At 40.9% G+C, this 22,196-nt stretch overlaps 1 protein-coding gene across 1 annotated transcript in view; it reads right to left on the bottom strand.

The window, feature by feature from the left end:
* The window catches only part of PCNT (pericentrin), a 211,165-nt gene that overhangs the window by 96,540 nt on the left and 92,429 nt on the right, over positions 1 to 22,196 (bottom strand). The gene's annotated exons all lie outside the window — the stretch shown is intronic.

Genomic DNA, 22,196 nt, shown 5'->3' with positions numbered 1-22,196 from the left:
GAGGAAAAATTAAAAGAGGAGGTTATCGGCAGCAGTGAACATACCCATCTCTGAAGTCACAGACATGATGAATACAGCAAGGGAAATGTGTGTTATACTGATGGGAAGAGAAAGAATTTTAAACTATTTGCTTAAATAAACCGCAATCCATATCCTGTACCTAAAACCAACTGTTGTTTTTTTATTTTACATGGGCAGGCACCGGGAATCGAACCCAGGTCCTCTGGCATGGAAGGCGAGCATTCTTGCCTGAGCCACCGTGACCCACCCCCAACTGTTCTTTATTTCTGTAACTGGCAGGCCCAGAATCCACTGGACAAAAGCTAACTGAACAGCTAAAAATATATATTGATTGTGCAAACGGAGCCACAGAGAAAGCCAGGAGGCCAAGGGTCTTCTTCTTTTTTGGCGAACACAACACAGCAAGTGAGCAGGGGCTCCAGATCTCACGAGAACAGAAGCCCAAGGCAGGTGAGCACAGCAAACAGGTCAATTTGCTTGCACAGTTTCTATTCCAGGGCACAGAGAGAATTAAAGCAAGAGGTTGATAAACTAAAATTAATAATTTTGAAGATTTCTTGCAAGGGAAAAAAGAAAAACTATCAATAAATTAATTATCATCAATAATAAACAAAACCAAAAAGTTACAATGAGTTCAACTTCTATTACTTAAAAATTAAGTTATTAAAAATAAGGTTTAATCCAGCAACACATTAAAAGAATTATTCATCATGACCAAGTAGGATTCATCTGAGGTATGCAAGGATGGTTCAACATAAGAAAACCAATTAATGTAATACACCATATAGACAAATCAAAGCAGAAAAATCACATGATCATCTTGTTTGATGCACAGAAGGCATTTGGCAAAATTCAACATCCTTTCCTGTTAAAAACACGTCAAAGGATCGGAATAGAAGAGAACTTCCTTAAAATGATAGAGGGGTCACTTCCGGAGAAGATGGCGGCTTAGTAAGACGCGCGGATCTTAGTTTCTTCTCCAGGACAGTTACTAGGGGAGTAGAAACGATACAGAACAGCACCCAAAGCCACAACAGAGATAAAAAAGACAGCGTACCCCATCCTGTAACGGCTGGCTGGCTGAGAGAAGCCGCTCGGGTGAGATCGCCGAGGCGCGCGGGCTTCATCGGGTAGGGCGGCAAGCGGCCGGAGTCACTCCCTTCCCCCTTCCCGGGCCGGCTGGGAGAATTGGAGAGGCGGTCCCCTCAAACCAAGGCGGCTGGCGCCCACACCACGCGCGGCCCCCCGGACCAACTGAGAGAATTGATCGGAAATCCCCAGGCCACAGAGAACGGTGACCGGTGGGGGAGGGCCTTCCAAACCCGTGACTCCCCGGGAACGTGCACTCTCCCGGGCAGGCCGCTGCCGCTGGCGCGCTCCCGCCACGCTTTTCGCCCAGGCGACTAGGAAATTCGGACTGGTGCTTTCCCGGGCTGCGGCGGCGAGCAACCCTCCCCACATTCGGACCCCGGCCGAATCGAACCCTTCCAAGCCGCTTCGGCTAGCGAACTTCCCGGACGGCGAGAGTTTTCCAAAGTTTAAGGTCCCACAGCACCTTTTACTGGTGGGACCCACAGACAAACGTGTGCCACGAGCGCCACCTACTGGGCAGGATAGGAAAAACAGAACCCAGAGATTTCACAGAAAAATCTTCCAAACTTTTGGATCCAATACCCAGGGAAATCTGTCTAAATGCGCAGACGCCAACAGAAGATAACGGATCACGCTCAAATAATTGAAAACATGGCCCAGTCAAAGGAACAAACCAATAGTTCAAATGAGATACAGGAGCTGAGACAACTAATGCTGAATATAGGAACAGAAATGGAAAACCTCTTCAAAAACGAAACTGATAAATTGAGGGAGGACATGAAGAAGACATGGGCTGAACATAAAGAAGAAATAGAAAAACTGAAAAAACAAATCACAGAACTTATGGAAGTGAAGGACAAAGTAGAAAAGATAGAAAAAACAATGGATACCTACAATGATAGATTCAAAGAGACAGAAGATAGAATTAGTGATTTGGAGGATGGAACATCTGAATTGCACAAACAAACAGAAACTATCGGGAAAAGAATGGAAAAATTTGAACAGGGTATCAGGGAACCCAAGGACAATATGAACCGCACAAATATACGTGTTGTGGGTGTCCCAGAAGGAGAAGAGAAGGGAAAAGGAGGAGAAAAACCAATGGAAGAAATTTTCACTGAAAATTTCCCAACTCTTATGAAAGACCTAAAATTAAGATCCAAGAAGTGCAGTGCACCCCAAACAGATTAGACCCAAATAGGCGTTCTCCAAGACACTTACTAGTTAGAATGTCAGAGGTCAAAGAGAAAGAGAGGATCATGAAAGCAGCAAGAGAAAAACAATCCATCACATACAAGGGAAACCCAATAAGACTATGTGTAAATTTCTCAGCAGAAACCATGGAGGCTAGAAGATAGTGGGATGATATATTTAAATTAATAAAAGAGAAAAACTGCCAACCAAGACTCCTATATACAGCAAAATTGTCCTTCAAAAATGAGGGAGAAATTAAAACATTCTCAGACAAAAAGTCACTGAGAAAATTTGTGACCAAGAGACCAGCTCTGCAAGAAATACTAACGGGAGCACTAGAGTCAAAACCGAAAAGACAGAAGAGAGAGGTATGGAGAAGAGTGTAGAAAGAAGGAAAGTCAGATATGATATATATAATACAAAAGGCAAAATGGTAGAGGAAAATATTATCCAAACAATAATAACACTAAATGTCAATGGACTGAATTCCCCAATCAAAAGACATAGACTGGCAGAATGGATTAAAAAATAGGATCCTTCTATATGCTGTCTACAGGAAACACATCTTAGACCCAAAGATAAACATAGGTTGAAAGTGAAAGGTTGGAAAAAGATATTTCATGCAAATAACAACCAGAAAATAGCAGGAGTGGCTATACTAATATCCAACAAGTTGGACTTCAAATGTAAAACAGTTAAAAGAGACAAAGAAGGACACTATCTACTAATAAAAGGAACAATTAAACAAGAAGACATAACAATCATAAATATTTACGCACCGAACCAGAATGCCCCAAAATACGTGAGGAATACACTGCAAACACTGAAAAAGGAAATAGACACAAATACCTTAATAGTTGGAGACTTCAATTCCCCACTCTCATCAATGGACAGAACATCTAGACAGAGGATCAATAAAGAAATAGAGAATCTGAATATTACTATAAAGGAGCTAGACTTAACAGACATTTATAGGACATTAAATCCCACAACAGCAGGATACACCTTTTTCTCAAGTGCTCATGGATCATTCTCAAAGACAGACCATATGCTGGGTCACAAAGCAAGTCTTAACAAATTTAAAAAGATTGAAATCATACACAACACTTTCTCAGATCATAAAGGAATGAAGCTGGAAATCAAAAATAGGCGGAATGCCAGAAAATTCACAAATACGTGGAGGCTCAACAACACACTCTTAAACAACGAGTGGGTCAAAGAAGAAACTGCAAGAGAAATTAGTAAATACCTCGAGGTGAATGAAAATGAAAACACAACATATCAAAACTTATGGGATGCAGCAAAGGCAGTGCTAAGAGGAAAATTTATTGCCCTAAATGCCTTTATCAGAAAAGAAGAAAAGGCAAAAATGCAGGAATTAACTGTTCAATTGGAAGAACTGGAGAAAGAACAGCAAACTAATCCCAAAGCAAGCAAAAGGAAAGAAATAACAAAGATTAGAGCAGAAATAAATGAAATTGAAAACATGAAAACAATAGAGAAAATCAATAAGACCAGAAGTTGGTTCTATGAGAAAATCAATAAGATTGATGGGCCCTTAGCAAGATTGACAAAAACAAGAAGAGAGAGGATGCAAATAAATAAGATCAGAAATGGAAGAGGAGACATAACTACTGACCTCACAGAAATAAAGGAGGTAATTACAGGATACTATGAACAACTTTACGCTAATAAATACAACAATTTAGAGGAAATGGACGGGTTCCTGGAAAGACATGAACAACCAACTTTGACTCAAGAAGACATAGATGACCTCAACAAAACAATCACAAGTAAAGAAATTGAATTAGTCATTCAAAAGCTTCCAAAAAAGAAAAGTCCAGGACCAGATGGCTTCACATGTGAATTCTACCAAACATTCCAGAAAGAATTAGTACCAACTCTCCTCAAACTCTTCAAAAAAAATCGAAGTGCAGGGAAAACTACCGAATTCATTCTATGAAGCCAACATCACCCTCATACCAAAACCAGGCAAAGATATTACAAAAAAAGAAAACTACAGACCAATCTCTCTAATGAATATAGATGCAAAAATCCTCAATAAAATTCTAGCAAATCGTATCCAACAACACATTAAAAGAATTATACATCATGACCAAGTAGGATTCATCCCAGGTATGCAAGGATGGTTCAACATAAGAAAATCAATTAATGTAATACACCATATCAACAAATCAAAGCAGAAAAATCACATGATCATCTCAATTGATGCAGAGAAGGCATTTGACAAGATTCAACATCCTTTCCTGTTGAAAACACTTCAAAAGATAGGAATACAAGGGAACTTCCTTAAAATGATAGAGGGAATATATGAAAAACCCACAGCTAATATCATCCTCAATGGGGAAAAATTGAAAACTTTCCCCCTAAGATCAGGAACAAGACAAGGATGTCCACTATCACCACTATTATTCAACATTGTGTTGGAGGTTCTAGCCAGAGCAATTAGACAAGAAAAAGAAATATAAGGCATCAAAATTGGAAAGGAAGAAGTAAAACTATCACTGTTTGCAGACGATATGATACTATACGTCGAAAACCCGGAAAAATCCACAACGAAACTACTAGAGCTAATAAATGAGTACAGCAAAGTAGCAGGTTACAAGATCAACATTCAAAAATCTGTAGCATTTCTATACACTAGTAATGAACAAGCTGAGGGGGAAATCAAGAAATGAATCCCATTTACAATCGCAACTAAAAGAATAAACTACCTAGGAATAAATTTAACCAAAGAGACAAAAAACCTATATAAAGAAAACTACAAAAAACTGTTAAAAGAAATCACAGAAGACCTAAATAGATGGAAGGGCATACCGTGTTCATGGATTGGAAGACTAAATATAGTTAAGATGTCAATTTTACCTAAATTGATTTACAGATTCAATGCAATACCAATCAAAATCCCAACAACTTACTTTTCAGAAACAGAAAAACCAATAACCAAATAACGGCAAGGTGGCCTGAATGGCTAAAAGCATCCTGAGGAAAAAAAATGAAGCCGGAGGTCTCACGCTATCTGACTTTAAGGCATATTATGAAGCTATAGTGGTCAAACCAGCATCGTACTGGCATAAAGATAGATATACTGACCAATGGAATATAATAAAGTGTTCAGATATAGACCCTCTCATCTATGGACCATTGATCTTTGATAAGGCAGTCAAGCCAACTCACCTGGGACAGAACAGTATCTTCAATAAATGGTGCCTAGAGAACTGGATATTCATAGGCAAAAAAATGAAAGAGGACCCGTATCTCACACCCTATACAAAAGTTAACTCAAAATGGATCAAAGATCTAAACATTAGGTCTAAGACCGTAAAACAGTTAGAGGAAAATATAGGGAGATATCTTATAAATCTCATACTTGGAGGCGGTTTTATAGACCTTACACCCAAAGCAAGAACATTGAAGAAATAAATAAATGGGAACTCCTCAAAATTAAATAATTTTGTGAATCAAAGAACTTCATCAAGAAAGTAAAAAGACAGCCTACACAGTGGGAGACAATATTTGGAAATGACATATCAGATAAAGGTCTAGTATCCTAAATTTATAAAGAGATTGTTCAACTCAACAACAAAAAGACAGCCAACCCAATTACAAAATGGGAAAAAGACTTGAACAGATACTTCTCAGAAGAGGAAATACAAATGGCCAAAAGGCACATGAAGAGATGCTCAACGTCCCTGGCCATTAGAGAGATGCAAATCAAAACCACAATGAGATATCATCTCACACCCACCAGAATGGCCATTATCAACAAAACAGAAAATGACAAGTGCTGGAGAGGATGTGGAGAAAGAGGCACACTTATTCACTGTTGGTGGGAATGTCAAATGGTACAACTGCTGTAGAAGGCAGTATGACAGTTCCTCAAAAAGCTGAATATAGAATTGCCATATGACCCGGCAATACCATTGCTAGGTATCTACTCAAAGGACATAAGGGCAAAGACACAAACATTTGCACACCAATGTTTATAGCAGTATTATTTACAATTGCAAAGAAATGGAAACAACCAAAATGTCCATCAACAGACGAGTGGCTAAACAAACTGTGGTATATACATATGATGGAATATTATACAGCTGTAAGACAGAATAAAGTTATGAAGTATGTAACAACATGGATGGACCTTGAGAACATTATGCTTAGTGAGACTAGCCAAAAACTAAAGGACAAATACTGTATGGTCTCACTGATATGAACTGACATTAGTGAATAAATCTGGATTATGTCGTTGGTAACAGAGACCATCAGGAGATAGAAATAAGGTAAAATATTGGGTAACTGGACCTGCAGGGATACAGATTAAGCAACAGGACTGAATATAAAAACTCAGAAATGGACAGCACAATACTACCTAACTGTAATACAATTATGTTAAAACACTGAATGAAGCTGCATGTGAGAATGATAGAGGGAGGAGGGCTGGGGGCATCAATGAAATCAGAAAGAAATATAGACGATAAAGATTGAGATGGTATAAGCTAGGAATGCCTAGAGTGTATAATAATAGTGACTAAATGTGAAAATTTTAAAAATGTTTATGCATGAGGAAGAACAAAGGAATGTCATTACTGCAGGGTGCTGAAAATAGATGGTAATTAATATTTTAAAATTTCAACGTATGTGTGAGACTAAAGCAAAAAATGTTTCTTCGGTACAAAATTTATATTTTGACTAGTGTACTTCCTAATATAACTTATGTATACAGCTTATCGAACACCATAAGTACATGGAACTTTGAGTAAGACATGAGATTTTGTTGGTTTGTCCAGAGTGATGCCCCGATAAATCCCAGAGTGATTTGATCAGTGAATAAAAAAGTATTTGCAAAGTCCCCTTCAGGGAATGGTGAGAACGGGGGAAAATTCAACTTTCCCAAGTTGAATTCTTGATATTCTCACAAGCAATGTGGACAACCAAAGCTATAGGCTGAGCCCCCAGTCTTGGGGTTTGTTCATATGAAACTTAACCCCACAACGGATAGGTCAAGCCTACTTAAAATTAGGCCTAAGAGTCACCCCCAAGAGAATCTCTTTTGTTGCTCAGATGTGGCTTCTCTCTCCAGCCAACACAACAAGCAAACTCACCACCCTCCCCCTGTCTACATGGGACATGACTCCCAGGTGTGCGGACCTTCCTGGCAACGTGGGACAGAAATCCTAGAATGAGCTGAGACTCAGCATCAAGGGATTGAGAAAACCTTCTCGACCAAAAGGGGGAAGAGTGAAATGAGACAAAGTGTCAATGGCTGAGAGATTCCAAACAGAGTCCAGAGGTTATCCTGGAGGTTATTCTTATGCATTAAGTAGATATCACCTTGTTAGTCAAGATGCAATGGAGAGACTGGAGGGAACTGCCTAAAAATGTAGAGCTGTGTTCCAGTGGCCATGTTTCTTGATGATGATTGTATAAGGAGATAGCTTTCACAATGTGATGGTGTGATTGTGAAAACCTTGTGTCTGATGCTCCTTTTATCTACCTTGTCAACAGACAAGTAGAACACATGGAATAAAAATAAATAATGGGGGAACAAATCCTAAAATAAATTTAGTTGGAAATGCTAGTGATCAATGAAAGGGAGGGGTAAGAAGTATGGTAGGTATAATCTTTTTTTTTTCTGTTATTGTTTTATTTCTTTTTCTATTGTCTTTTTATTTCTTTTTCTGAATTGATGCAAATGTTCTAAGAAATGATGAATATGCAACTATGTGATGGTATTGTGAATTATTGATTATATATGTAGAATGGAATGATATGTTACTATTTTTGTTTGTTCTTAATTTTTTTTAATAAATAATTTGAAAAAAATAAGAATAATAAGGTTTAGGTTTCCTTCCACTTCTGTTATAGCTATGTTGTGCTGATCAGACCAATACTCCGACAGACAACAACCATAAACTGTAAAAATGTAGGAACTACCCGAGAGTCCTGGGCAGCATCCAAGGTAGGCAGATCCTGGACAAACCACTCACAAGAAAGAAACAGCACTGGATGATTTATCCCTCTCTAGGGCTGTCAGCTTGACAGGAGGACCCATCTGTGCTATGCGGACAGAAATCCCATAACCTTATTTGAATCAGAGGAAATGGAAAGTGAGGAGGTAAAGCAAGAGTGAGAAAGCTGTAAAATCTGTAAATAAACCCCGAATTTCAGGCTGACCCCTGATCCATACATATGTAGGTCCTCCAGAAGCTGGCCAGCCAAGGTTAAAATAAGTGAATTATCACTGCATTGCAATCCAACTCAGAAGACATGAAATGTGGAGTCTGAATCCAGCCAAGTCAACCGCCTGCTGAAACAACCACAAAAATAGCAACACTCTTCAGAAGAATGTAACAGAATCCAGAGTTCCCAGAAAAGATCACACATAGGGTGGTGCAACGGTGACTCAGTGGCAGAATTCTCACCTGCCATGCCAGAGAACTGGGTTTGATTGCCAGAGTCTGCCCATGCCAAAAAAAATAAGTAATAATAATAATCATACGCAATACTCAGTACACAATCTAAAATTACTGGTTATACAAATAAACCAGAAAATGTGGCCCAAGCTAAAGATTGTAAAAACACAATGAACACGAGACCAACCCCAAGATGACACAGATGTGGATGGAAATCAGCAGACAAAGGTTTTAAAGCATTTAGGAGGTAAAGGCAAATACTTGTAATGAATGAAAAGAGTGGAAAAACCATAATATCTGAAATTTCAGAACTCACTGCATGGACTGAATAGCTGATTGGAGATGTCAAAGAAAGACAGTAAACTTGAAAACAAACAGAATTTAACCAATAAAAAGATGAAAAAAATTTTTTAAATAAAATGAACAAAGCCTCAAGAATGTGAAAAGTTACAACACCCATGTATATGGCATTCCAAGAAGAAAAGACAGAAAAAAATAACCAAAGAAAATACTTGTTGAAAATCTCCCACACTTGGTGAAAAACATAAATGGACCGAATTTTCCTAAGTTACTAAAACAGACCACCATTTCAATAACTTAATTGCAAATTAAGAGAAAATGAAGTCAATCTAGTATAAATTTTTAAGTGATTCTGTATCTCAGAGTCCCTGTATCCTTTCCCCAAATACACACAAGCAAATTTATGTATTCTTAAGACTTACATGACAGAAGAAACACCACACGTAAGTGTACTGTAGTCAAACTGCTTAACAGGCGAAAAAAAAAAAAAAACATTCCAACGACCTTCAGGAAAATGATTTACAGAACCAGATGTCTCAGAAGTAACCAGAAGTCTCTCACTAGAGACTACGGAAGCCGGAGGATTGGAACATCTCCTACGTCCTGAATGTAAACACCTGTCACCCCAGAATTTTTTATGCAGCAAAAATATCCTACAAGAATGAAGGTGAAATAAAGACCTTTTGCTATAAAAGAAAACTTGTGTATCAGACTGCACACCAAGCAGTGTTAGAGGTCATTCTTCAGGCTGAAAGAAAATGATACCAGATGCAAACTCAGGTCTTCAGGAAGAAATTAAGGGCAATAGAAATGATAAACATAAAACTATTTTCTTTTTTTTTTTTTTGGCACATGGTCAAGGAATTGAACCTGGGTCTCCTGTATATTTTCTCTTTTAACTTCTTTAAAATTATATGACAATGCAAAGCAAATCTTAAAATAATATTGAAGAGTTTACAATGTAGGTAGACATAAAATCTATGAAAACTACGGGACAGGAGGCAGGGGGAGGGTGATAAAAGTACCTATTCAGTTGGCAGGTTCCACATTTTATGTGAAGTTCTATAACATTAACTGTAAATAGACTGAAGAGAAAGTGTTCTGTAGCACCTGGAGCAACCACTGAGCACAAAATGGAATACGTATAGCTTGAAAGTCAACAGACACATTGAAATTACTTTTTAAAACTATTAAAATAATCCAAAAGGAAGGACAGATGGGACCCAAAGAAAACTAAAGTAAAACGGCAGACTTAAGTCTAACCATATTAACAATCACATTTAATGTTAGCAGACGGAGCACTGTGGTTTAAACGTAGAGGCTGTTGACAGTCGCGTGAAGCCCTTTTCTTTCAACAGGTTAGAAACATGCAGACGGAGGCACTGCCTCTCCGCCTGGGCCAGGCAGGATGGCTGCTACAGAGAAGGGCGGCGAGAAGAGGGGGGCCACTCTGCCACCCATGAGGTGCTAAGCAGGGAGCACAGTGTCCAGTCACCAGCACATCCCGAGGCAGTGGGCTCCTCTTGGAGAGAGACCCAGAAATGCACCACGCCGGGGACGGGAACGCCAGGCGTACACCAACTCAAGGCTCGACAGGGGTATCTGGGCCAAAGGGAAAAGGAGTGCCTATTGGTGCCTGCGCTCCGTCGTCCAGAGCAGGGGAGGACGAAGAGGCCCCAGGCAAGCGCTCTTCACTGGTCACCTATTTACCCATCTCCCTGATCAAAACCCTACAGTAATGTGGATGAAAACTAATGCTGACTATCAAAAACATTATAAACTGGGCACTGACCCACTGTGGCTCAGGAGGCAGAGTTCTCGCCTGCCATGCCGGACACCCGGGTTTGATTCCTGGTGCCTATTCATGCCAACAAAAAACAAAAACATTATAAACTGCCAAAACAATAGTAAATGGATAGAAAAACTACACTATGCAATCAAAACACACGTATAGGTTGAAATGACAATAAAAAAAAACATCAAGATAAAGAATGCTACAAGACATAAAAAGTGATATTCTGTTAATAAAAGGATAAATTTTTCAAGAAATAATCATAAACGTGCATGTGTACAGTAACAGAGCTTCAAACTTTAAAGCAAAAGCTGACAGAAGTAAAAGGGAGAGACAATTCCATACCCTTCTTCCGGTAATTAATAGAGCCAGAGCCAGCAGTGGTCCAAGAAACTGCTGTGCTGGTTTGAAGGCGTACCCCAGAAACCAGTCCTGTAACCAAGAAACTGCTGCGCTGGTTTGAAGGCGTACCCCAGAAACCAGTCCTGTAACCAGTCCTGGGAGGCAGGCCCACTGTTAGGTGGACCTTCTGACTGAATGGTTTCAAGGTGGGTCTTAATCTGCTTATTGAGCCCTCTATGAAGAGAATAAAAGACAGGAAACATAGAAAGCTCAGAGCCGGCACAGAGAACAGAGAGATGAAACCAAAACAAAGATACCTGGCAATGCAGAGAGAGCTGTCTGAAAGCAGGAACTGGAAGACAAAGGTCAGCAGACGTCGCCAGGTGCCTTTCCATGTGTCAAAAACCCTGAACCTGATCAGCCTTTCTGGAGTGAATGTATCCTCCTGTGGGTGCCTGAGTTTGGACATTTTCACAACCTTAGAATTCTAACTTGTAACTTAATAAATCCCCTTTGTAAAAGCCAGTCCAGGGGACTTCTGGGAGATGGCCGACTAGAGTAGCCCAAGATCAGCCCCTGTTCTAGTTTGCTAGTTGCCAAAATGCAATATACCAGAAACAGAATGGTTTTTAAAAAGAGGAGTTTAATAAATTGCTAGTTTACAGTTCTAAGGCCGAGAAAATGTCCCAATTACAACAAGTCTATAGAAATGTCCAATCTAAGGAATCCAGGGAAAGATACCTTGGTTCAAGAAGGCCAATGAAGTTCAGGGTTCCTCTCTCACCTGGAAGGGCACATGGTGAACACAGCGTCATCTGTTAGCTTTCTCTCTTGGCTTCCTTTTTCATGAAGCTCCCCGGGAGGTGTTTTCCTTTTTCATCTCAAAAGGTGACTGGCTGTGAACTCTCTGCTTCATGGTGCTGCACAATTCTCTGCTCTCTCCGAATCTCTAGCTTTCTCCAAAACGTTTCCTCTTTTGCAGAATTCCAATAAACTAATCAAGACCCACCCAAATGGGTGGAGACGTCGTCACCTAATCCATCTTAACAACCACTCTTGATTAAATCACATCTCCAGGGAGACGATCTGGTTACAGTTTCAAACATACAGTACTGAATAGGGATTAGAAGAAATGGTTGCCTTTACAAAATGGGATTAGGATTAAAACATGGGTTTCCTAGGGTACACACATCCTTTCAAACCAGCACAGCCCTGCTCCATGGAAAAGTTAGAGAAGGGACAGTAGGGCAACTGAGGTGGTGATTCGGGAGTGCGGCTGACCAGGGAGAGCCTTCAGCACCACACACACAGCCCTGGTTGCAGAGGCCAAGAACTGAGAGGCAGAAAGCTAGAGCCTGGTGTGGGGGCGCGGAGCCCACAGGAATGTACTGATGGGAGCCAGGGACTAGGAGGTAAGCCAGGCCCTGAACCTTCGTGCAGCCCCGTGACCGGTGACTCACCTCACACCCCAAGCATCCACTTCCCATCACCTGCTCCCATTCCCCATGTTCCAGGCGCCTCCAACCCACCAGCCCCCAGTACACGTACCTGCCTCAGACCCTCATCCCACACGCAGCCCAGCCCATCTCTCCTGCACCCCTCCCAAGCACTACCCACCCCTCCCTGTTTCCTGCAGTCTGTGGCCAGTGCATGAAGGCTGCAGGCACTAACCTCCACACCTAGGCTACCCCTGCACCCCCACCCATAGTATCGCACAGCCTCACCCCGCCCTCCCTGAGCACAGTGCATCCTTTGCGGCACTCCCAGGCCCACGTATGCGCACAGGCCCGCAGTCACAGCATTCGGGTCTGGGAACCCCACTTTACAGCAGTCCTAGAACTGCACAGGTGCACAACCCTCAGCCTCACTTCCCAGCTCTCAGAAGGTGGTGATCTGCACAGCAGGTCACAACTGTCCCCTATCCACAAAGGCATAACGCTGACCTGCTGCCACAGCTCTACACATGTGCACAAAGGGCCCCGAGCCTTAGACCAGCGCACACCAGGGTTACACCCCCCCCCCCCGACCAGTGCACCCGCACAGCTACATCCTCCCTGGCCGCTAGGCGCCCACATTCACATGCATCAGCGTTCACAAACCCGTGCCCATACCTGCCCTGAAACATATCACTGAGGTGCTGTGCCCCACACCCTGTCCTGCTCCCTGCTGTCCAACCATCCCGCAAACACAAGATGACTGAAAGGAATCAACTCCCAGAGTAAATCAGTCAAGATATTCACATGCCAAGAAGACGGCAGAATAGCACTAAGCATATCACAACGCAGACAGATACAGTCCTGCCTAATGACCAAATTAAAACACCGAAGGAGACACATGACGCTGGAACAACTAGTCAAAGATATCCATACAACTCTACTTAATAAAATAAGTGGGACAGCAAATGACATTAAGTAGATCAACAAGACAGTGGAAGAGCACAAAGAGGAATTTGAAAGAATAGAAAAACAGCAGAAAGCACTGAGATTAAAGATTCTGTTGACCAAATAAAAATCATAATAGAGGCATACAACACCAGATTAGTAGAGACAGAAGAAAGAATAAGGGATATAGAGGGCAGGATAATTGACTTCAAAGTCTCAAAACAGCAAATGGCAAAAAAAGATGGAAAAAACTGAATTGAAACTCAGGGAAATGATAGACAAAACAAAGTGCATAAACATAAGAACCATTGGTGTCCCAGAAGGAGAAGAGAGGAGTAAAGGGCTAGGAAAAGCAGTTGAGGATATAGCAGGGGAAATCTTCCCAACCCTCATAAAGGACATAAATAACCAAGTCAAAGAAGCCTGACAAACTCCAAACAGAATAAATCCAAACAGTCTTTCCCCAAGGCACATACTAATCAGTCTGTCAAATGCTAAAGAGAAGCAGAAAATCCTGAAAACGGCAAAAGAAAAACAATCTACTACATACAAGAGTAACTGCATAAGACCGAGTTCAGACAACTCAACTAGCACCCTGGAGGCGAGAAGGCAGTGGTATGATATATTCACGATCTTGAAAGAGAAACACTTCTAGCCAAGAATTCTGTACCCTGCCAAACTGTTCTTCAAAATTGAGGGAGAGCTTAAAGTTTTCACAGACAAAGAAGTCCTGAAAGAATATGTCAACAAGAGACCAGCCCTACAAGGGATACTAAAAGGAGTTCTGCCAGATGGAAAAACAAAAGACAGAAGAGGGACGTCTGTAGGAGGGCACAGAATTGAAGAGTACCACTAAGGGTAATTTAAAGAATGCACAAAGAAAGAAAGAAAAGAATATATAGATATGACAAATAAAATTAAAAAGATAAGATGGTGGAATCAAGAAATGTATTTTTGGTAATAACTGCATATTAATGGATTAAACTTACCAATTAAAAGATAAAGATTGGCAGAATGGGTGAACAAACATAATCCAGCTATACGCTGCTTACAGGAGACGCATCTTAAACACAAGGATACAAATAGTTGAAAGTGAAAGGATGGAAAAAGAATTTCCATGCAAGTTGTAACCAAAAGAAAGCAGAAGTAGCTATACTAATATGGGACAAAATAGACTTTAAATGCAAAAACATCATGAGAGACTAAGAAGGACGCTATGTATGAATTAAAGGGTCAATTCACCAAGAAGATACAATAATCATAAATGTTTATGCTCCCAATCAAGGAGTTCCAAAGTACCTGAGACAGACATTGGCAAAACTGAAGGGAGTGATAAATGTTTCAAAAATAATAGTAGGAGACTTCAATACACCACTCTCCTCTATAGATAGAACAACCAGACGGAAAATCAACAAGGAAATAAAGAAGTCAACTTGACAAATGAATTGGACCTAACAGACATACATAGGTTATTGTACCCCAAAGCACAAGGTTATACATTCTTCTCTAGTGCTCATAGAACATTCTCCAGGATAGATCAAATGCTGGAGCACAAAACAGGTCTTTACAACTTTAAAAACACTGAGATTATTCAAAGCACTTTCTCTGATCACAATGGGTTGAAGCTGGATCTCAGTAACAGTCAAACAGAAACAAGCTCGTTTAAGGGCCTGTGTGGAGACTGTGCCTTCCCCAGGGGAGGGGTGAAGCCCAACTCAGGTGGAATCCCTCCTTTAAGGAATTCAGACACCAGGACTTGGTAATTCGAAGCCATTAAAACCAGCCTACAACCTCTCCTCTGTCTCCACCACGCCCCCAGCAGGGAGGGTCTGCCAAACTTAAAGGTACCGCATCATCTTATGCTGGTGGGACCTGCAGGCAGACATGCACCACATACTGGGCAGGATAAGAAAAACAGAGCCCAGAGACTTCACAGGAAAGTCTTTCAACCTGCTGGGTCTCACCCTCAGGGAAAACCGACACAGGTGACTCTTTCCTCCTGATAGGAGGCCAGTTTGGTCTAGGAAAATCTGGCTGGGGTCTATAATACCTAAAGAGACCCTCCTAAGGGTTGGAGGGAAAAAGGCACCATACAAGCAGGGTAACAAACAAGAAAACAAGAACTGAACAATTCTCCTCTGTTAAACAAAACCTAAGCTAGAGGTCCAGAAAAAACTGAAGTGAATGTCAAAGAACAGAGAGACAACAAATTCATCCAGCAAGAAAACCCTAGGTAAAAGAAGTGAAAGCAATCTCCAGAATAAACTAATTAAGGTAATTAAATGCCTAGACACCAGCAAAAAATAACAGATCACACTAGGAAAATTGAAGATATGGCCCAGTCAAAGGAACAAACCAACAATTCAAATGACATACAGGAGCTGAAACAATTAATTCAGAATGTATGAACAGACATGGAAAACCTCATCAAAAACCAAATCAAGCTCTCTCTCTCCGCCGGACCGCCGCGCGGCGCACGCGCCCCGCAGCAGCCGAGCCGCCCGACCTCCCTACCCCCTCTCTCTCTCCGCCGGACCGCCGCGCGGCGCACGCGCCCCGCAGCAGCCGAGCCGCCCGACCTCCCTACCCCCCTCTCTCTCTCCGCCGGACCGCCGCGCGGCGCACGCGCCCCGCAGCAGCCGAGCCGCCCGACCTCCCTACCCCCCTCCTCCCCCTCCTGCTCCGGCTGCTCTCCAACCAACACGGTGCCCTCTTCCCCCGCCTTCACCGTGCTCCTCCGCCACCAGCCTCGACAGCCTTGCCGCCCTCACCTTTCCTCCTCCAGAACAACTACTGGGGGAGTGGAGATAATACAGAGCAGCTCCCGGAGCCACGAGGGAGATCAAAGGGACAGCGTACCCCATCCTGGAACGGCTGACTATCTGGGAGAACCAGCTCCGGTGAGATCACCAAGGGGCACGGGCTTTCCTGGGTGGGACAGCAAGCGACCGGAGTCCCTCCCTTCCACCTTCCCAGGCCAGCTGGTAGAATTGGACAGGCGGTCCCCTTAGGCCGCGGCGGCTGGTGCCCCCACCACACGAGGCCCCCCGGAACAACTGAGATAGTTGGGTCGGAAATCCCCAGACTGCGGAGAACAGTGACCGGGAGATCCCTTCCAAACACGTGACTCCCCCGTCGGCTGGGAGCAGTGCACTCTCCCGGGCTGCGACAGCTGGCGCCCTCACGCCACGCTTGGTGCCCCGGGCCGACTGGCTAATTTGGCCGGACGCTCTCCTGTGCTGCGACGGCCGGCGACCCTCCCCGCGTTTGGAACCACGGGCCGGCTGGCATTCTTCCAAGACGCTTCGGTTGCCGAACCTCCCCTACGGCGAGAGTTTTCCAGAGTTGAGGGACCCACAGCAACTTTCGCTGGTGGAACCCACAGACAGGCGTGTGCCACGTGCGCCACCTACTGGGCAGGATAGGAAGAACAGAACCCAGAGACTGCGCAGAAAAATCTTTCAACCTGTGGGGTCGAACACCCGGGGAAATCTGACTAAATGCCCAAACGCCAGCAGAAGATAACGGATCACGCTCAGAAAATTGAACATATGGCCCAGTCAAACGAAGAAACCAATAGTTCAAATGAGATACAGGAGCTGAAACAACTAATGCTGAATATACGAACAGAAATGGAAAACCTCTTCAAAAACGAAATCGATAAATTGAGGGAGGACATGAAGAAGACATGGGCTGAACATAAAGAAGAAATAGAAAAACTGAAAAAAACAAATCACAGAACTTATGGAAGTGAAAGATAAAGTAGAAAAGATGGAAAAAACAATGGATACCTACAATGACAGATTTAAAGAAACAGAAGATAGAATTAGTGATTTGGAGGATGAAACATCTGAACTCCAAAAAGAAACAGAAACTATCCGGAAAAGAATGGAAAAATTTGAACAAGGTATCAGGGAACTCAAGGACAATGTGAACCGTACAAATATACGTGTAGTGGGTATCCCAGAAGGAGAAGAGAAGGGAAAAGGAGGAGAAAAACTAATGGAAGAAATTATCACTGAAAATTTCCCAACTCTTATGAAAGACCTAAAATTACAGATCCAAGAAGTGCAGCGCACCCCAAAGAGATTAGACACAAATAGGCGTTCCCCAAGACACTTACTAGTTAGAATGTCAGAGGTCAAAGAGAAAGAGAGGATCTTGAAGGCAGCGAGAGAAAAACAATCCGTCACATACAAGGGAAACCCAATAAGACTATGTGTAGATTTCTCAGCAGAAACCATGGAAGCTAGAAGACAGTGGGATGATATATTAAAGTTACTAAAAGAGAAAAACTGCCAGCCAAGACTCCTATATCCAGCAAAATTGTCCTTCAAAAATGAGGGAGAATTTAAATCATTCTCAGACAAAAAGTCACTAAGAGAATTTGTGACCAAGAGACCAGCTTTGCAAGAAATACTAAAGGAAGCACTAGAGTCAGATACAAAAAGACAGAAGAGAGAGACATGGAGAAAAGTGTAGAAAGAAGGAAAGACAGATATGATATATATAATACAAAAGACAAAATGGTAGAGGAAAATATTATCCAAACAGTAATAACTCTAAATGTCAATGGACTGAATTCCCCAATTAAAAGACATAGACTGGCAGAATGGATTAAAAAACAGGATCCTTCTATATGCTGTCTACAGGAAACACATCTTAGACCCAAAGATAAATATAGGTTGAAAGTGAAAGGTTGGGAAAAGATATTTCATGCAAACAACAACCAGAAAAGAGCAGGAGTGGCTATACTAATATCCAACAAATTAGACTTCAAATGTAAAACAGTTAAAAGAGACAAAGAAGGACACTATATACTAATAAAAGGAACAATTAAACAAGAAGACATAACAATCATAAATATTTACGCACCGAACCAGAATGCCCCAAAATACGTGAGGAATACACTGCAAACACTGAAAAGGGAAATAGACACATATACCATAATAGTTGGAGACTTCAATTCACCACTCTCATCAATGGACAGAACATCTACACAGAGGATCAATAAAGAAATAGAGAACCTGAATATTACTATAAATGAACTTGACTTAACAGACATTTATAGGACATTACATCCCACAACAGCAGGATACACCTTTTTTTCAAGTGCTCATGGATCATTCTCAAAGATAGACCATATGCTGGGTCACAAAGCAAGTCTTAACAAATTTAAAAAGATTGAAATCATACACAACACTTTCTCGGATCATAAAGGAATGAAGTTGGAAATCAATAATAGGCGGAGTGCCAGAAAATTCATAAATACATGGAGGCTCAACAACACACTCTTAAACAACAAGTGGGTCAAAGAAGAAATTGCAAGAGAAATTAGTAAATACCTAGAGGCAAATGAAAATGAAGACACAACATATCAAAACTTATGGGACGCAGCAAAGGCAGTGCTAAGAGGGAAATTTATTGCCCTAAATGCCTTTATCAGAAAAGAAGAAAAGGCAAAAATGCAGGAATTAACTGTCCACTTGGAAGAACTGGAGAAAGAACAGCAAACTAATCCCAAAGCAAGCAAAAGGAAAGAAATAACAAAGATTAGAGCAGAAATAAATGAAATTGAAAACATGAAAACAATAGAGAAAATCAATAAGACCAGAAGTTGGTTCTATGAGAAAATCAACAAGATTGATGGGCCCTTAGCAAGATTGACAAAAAGAAGAAGAGAGAGGATGCAAATAAATAAGATTAGAAATGAAAGAGGAGACATAACTACTGACCTCACAGAAATAAAGGAGGTAATAACAGGATACTATGAACAACTTTACGCTAATAAATACAACAATTTAGAAGAAATGGACAGGTTCCTGGAAAGACAGGAACAACCAACTTTGACTCAAGAAGAAATAGACGACCTCAACAAACCAATCACAAGTAAAGAGATTGAATTAGTTATTCAAAACCTCCCTAAAAAGAAAAGTCCAGGACCAGACGGCTTCACATGTGAATTCTATCAAACATTCCAGAAAGAATTAGTACCTACTCTCCTCAAACTCTTCAACATAATCGAAGTGGAGGGAAAACTACCTAATTCATTCTATGAAGCCAACATCACCCTCATACCAAAACCAGGCAAAGATATTACAAAAAAAGAAAACTACAGACCAATCTCTCTAATGAATACAGATGCAAAAATCCTCAATAAAATTCTAGCAAATCGTATCCAACAACACATTAAAAGAATTATACATCATGACCAAGTAGGATTCATCCCAGGTATGCAAGGATGGTTCAACATAAGAAAATCAATTAATGTAATACACCATATCAACAAATCAAAGCAGAAAAATCACATGATCATCTCAATTGATGCAGAGAAGGCATTTGACAAGATTCAACATCCTTTCCTGCTGAAAACACTTCAAAAGATAGGAATACAAGGGAACTTCCTTAAAATGATAGAGGGAATATATGAAAAACCCACAGCTAATATCATCCTCAATGGGGAAAAACTGAAAACTTTCCCCCTAAGATCAGGAACAAGACAAGGATGTCCACTATCACCACTATTATTCAACATTGTGTTGGAGGTTCTAGCCAGAGCAATTAGACAAGAAAAAGAAATACAAGGCATCAAAATTGGAAAGGAAGAAGTAAAACTATCACTGTTTGCAGACGATATGATACTATATGTAGAAAACCCAGAAAAATCCACAACAAAATTACTAGAGCTAATAAATGAGTACAGCAAAGTAGCAGGCTACAAGATCAACATTCAAAAATCTGTAGCTTTTCTATACACTAGTAATGAACAAGCTGAGGTAGAAATCAAGAAACGAATCCCATTTACAATCGCAACTAAAAGAATAAAATACCTAGGAATAAATTTAACCAAAGAGACAAAAAACCTATATAAAGAAAACTACAAAAAACTGTTAAAAGAAATCACAGAAGACCTAAATAGATGGAAGGGCATACCGTGTTCATGGATTGGAAGACTAAATATAGTTAAGATGTCAATCCTACCTAAATTGATTTACAGATTCAATGCAATACCAATCAAAATCCCAACAACATATTTTTCAGAAATAGAAAAACCAATAAGCAAATTTATCTGGAAGGGCAGGGTACCCCGAATTGCTAAAAACATCTTGAGGAAAAAAAACGAAGCTGGAGGTCTCGCGCTGCCTGACTTTAAGGCATATTATGAAGCCACAGTGGTCAAAACAGCATGGTATTGGCATAAAGATAGATATATCGACCAATGGAATCGAATAGAGTGCTCAGATATAGACCCTCTCATCTATGGACATTTGATCTTTGATAAGGCAGTCAAGCCAACTCACCTGGGACAGAACAGTCTCTTCAATAAATGGTGCCTAGAGAACTGGATATCCATATGCAAAAGAATGAAAGAAGACCCATCTCTCACACCCTATACAAAAGTTAACTCAAAATGGATCAAAGATCTAAACATTAGGTCTAAGACCATAAAACAGTTAGAGGAAAATGTTGGGAGATATCTTATGGATCTTACAACTGGAGGTGGTTTTATGGACCTTAAACCTAAAGCAAGAACACTGAAGAAGGAAATAAATAAATGGGAGCTTCTCAAAATTAAACACTTTTGTGCATCAGAGAACTTCATCAAGAAAGTAGAAAGACAGCCTACACAATGGGAGACAATATTTGGAAATGACATATCAGATAAGGGTCTAGTATCCAGAATTTATAAAGAGATTATTCAACTCAACAACAAAAAGACAGCCAACCCAATTACAAAATGGGAAAAAGACTTAAACAGACACCTACCAGAAGACGAAATACGGATGGCCAAGAGGCACATGAAGAGATGCTCAATGTCCCTGGCCATTAGAGAAATGCAAATCAAAACCACAATGAGATATCATCTCACACCCACCAGAATGGCCATTATCAACAAAACAGAAAATGACAAGTGCTGGAGAGGATGCGGAGAAAGAGGCACACTTATTCACTGTTGGTGGGAATGTCAAAGGGTGCAACCACTGTGGAAGGCAGTTTGGCGGTTCCTCAAAAAGCTGAATATAGAATTGCCATACGACCCAGCAATACCATTGCTAGGTATCTACTCAAAGGACTTAAGGGCAAAGACACAAACGGACATTTGCACACCAATGTTTATAGCAGCGTTATTTACAATTGCAAAGAGATGGAAACAGCCAAAATCTCCATCAACAGAAGAGTGGCTAAACAAACTGTGGTATATACATACGATGGAATATTATGCAGCTTTAAGACAAGATAAACTTGTGAACCATGTAATAACATGGATGGACCTAGAGAATATTATGCTGAGTGAATCCAGCCAAAAACTAAAGGACAAATACTGTATGGTCCCACTGTTGTGAACGGACATTCGAGAATAAACTTGAAATATGTCATTGGTAACAGAGTTCAGCAGGAGTTAGAAACAGGGTAAGACAATGGGTAATTGAAGCTGAAGGGATACAGATTGTGCAACAGGACTAGATACAAAAACTCAAAAATGGACAGCACAATAATACCTAATTGTAAAGTAATCATGTTAAAATACTGAATGAAGCTGCATCTGAGCTATAGGGTTTTTTTTTGTTTTTGTTTGCTTGTTGGTTTGTTTGTTGTTGTTGTTTTTTACTATTACTACTACTTTTATTTCTTTTCTTT

The sequence above is a fragment of the Tamandua tetradactyla genome, chromosome 10 (genome assembly GCF_023851605.1).
Source record: "Tamandua tetradactyla isolate mTamTet1 chromosome 10, mTamTet1.pri, whole genome shotgun sequence".
NCBI classification, from domain to species: domain Eukaryota; kingdom Metazoa; phylum Chordata; class Mammalia; order Pilosa; family Myrmecophagidae; genus Tamandua; species Tamandua tetradactyla.
Note: the sequence above shows the minus strand (reverse complement) of the source record. Positions and strands in the feature narration are given on the sequence as shown.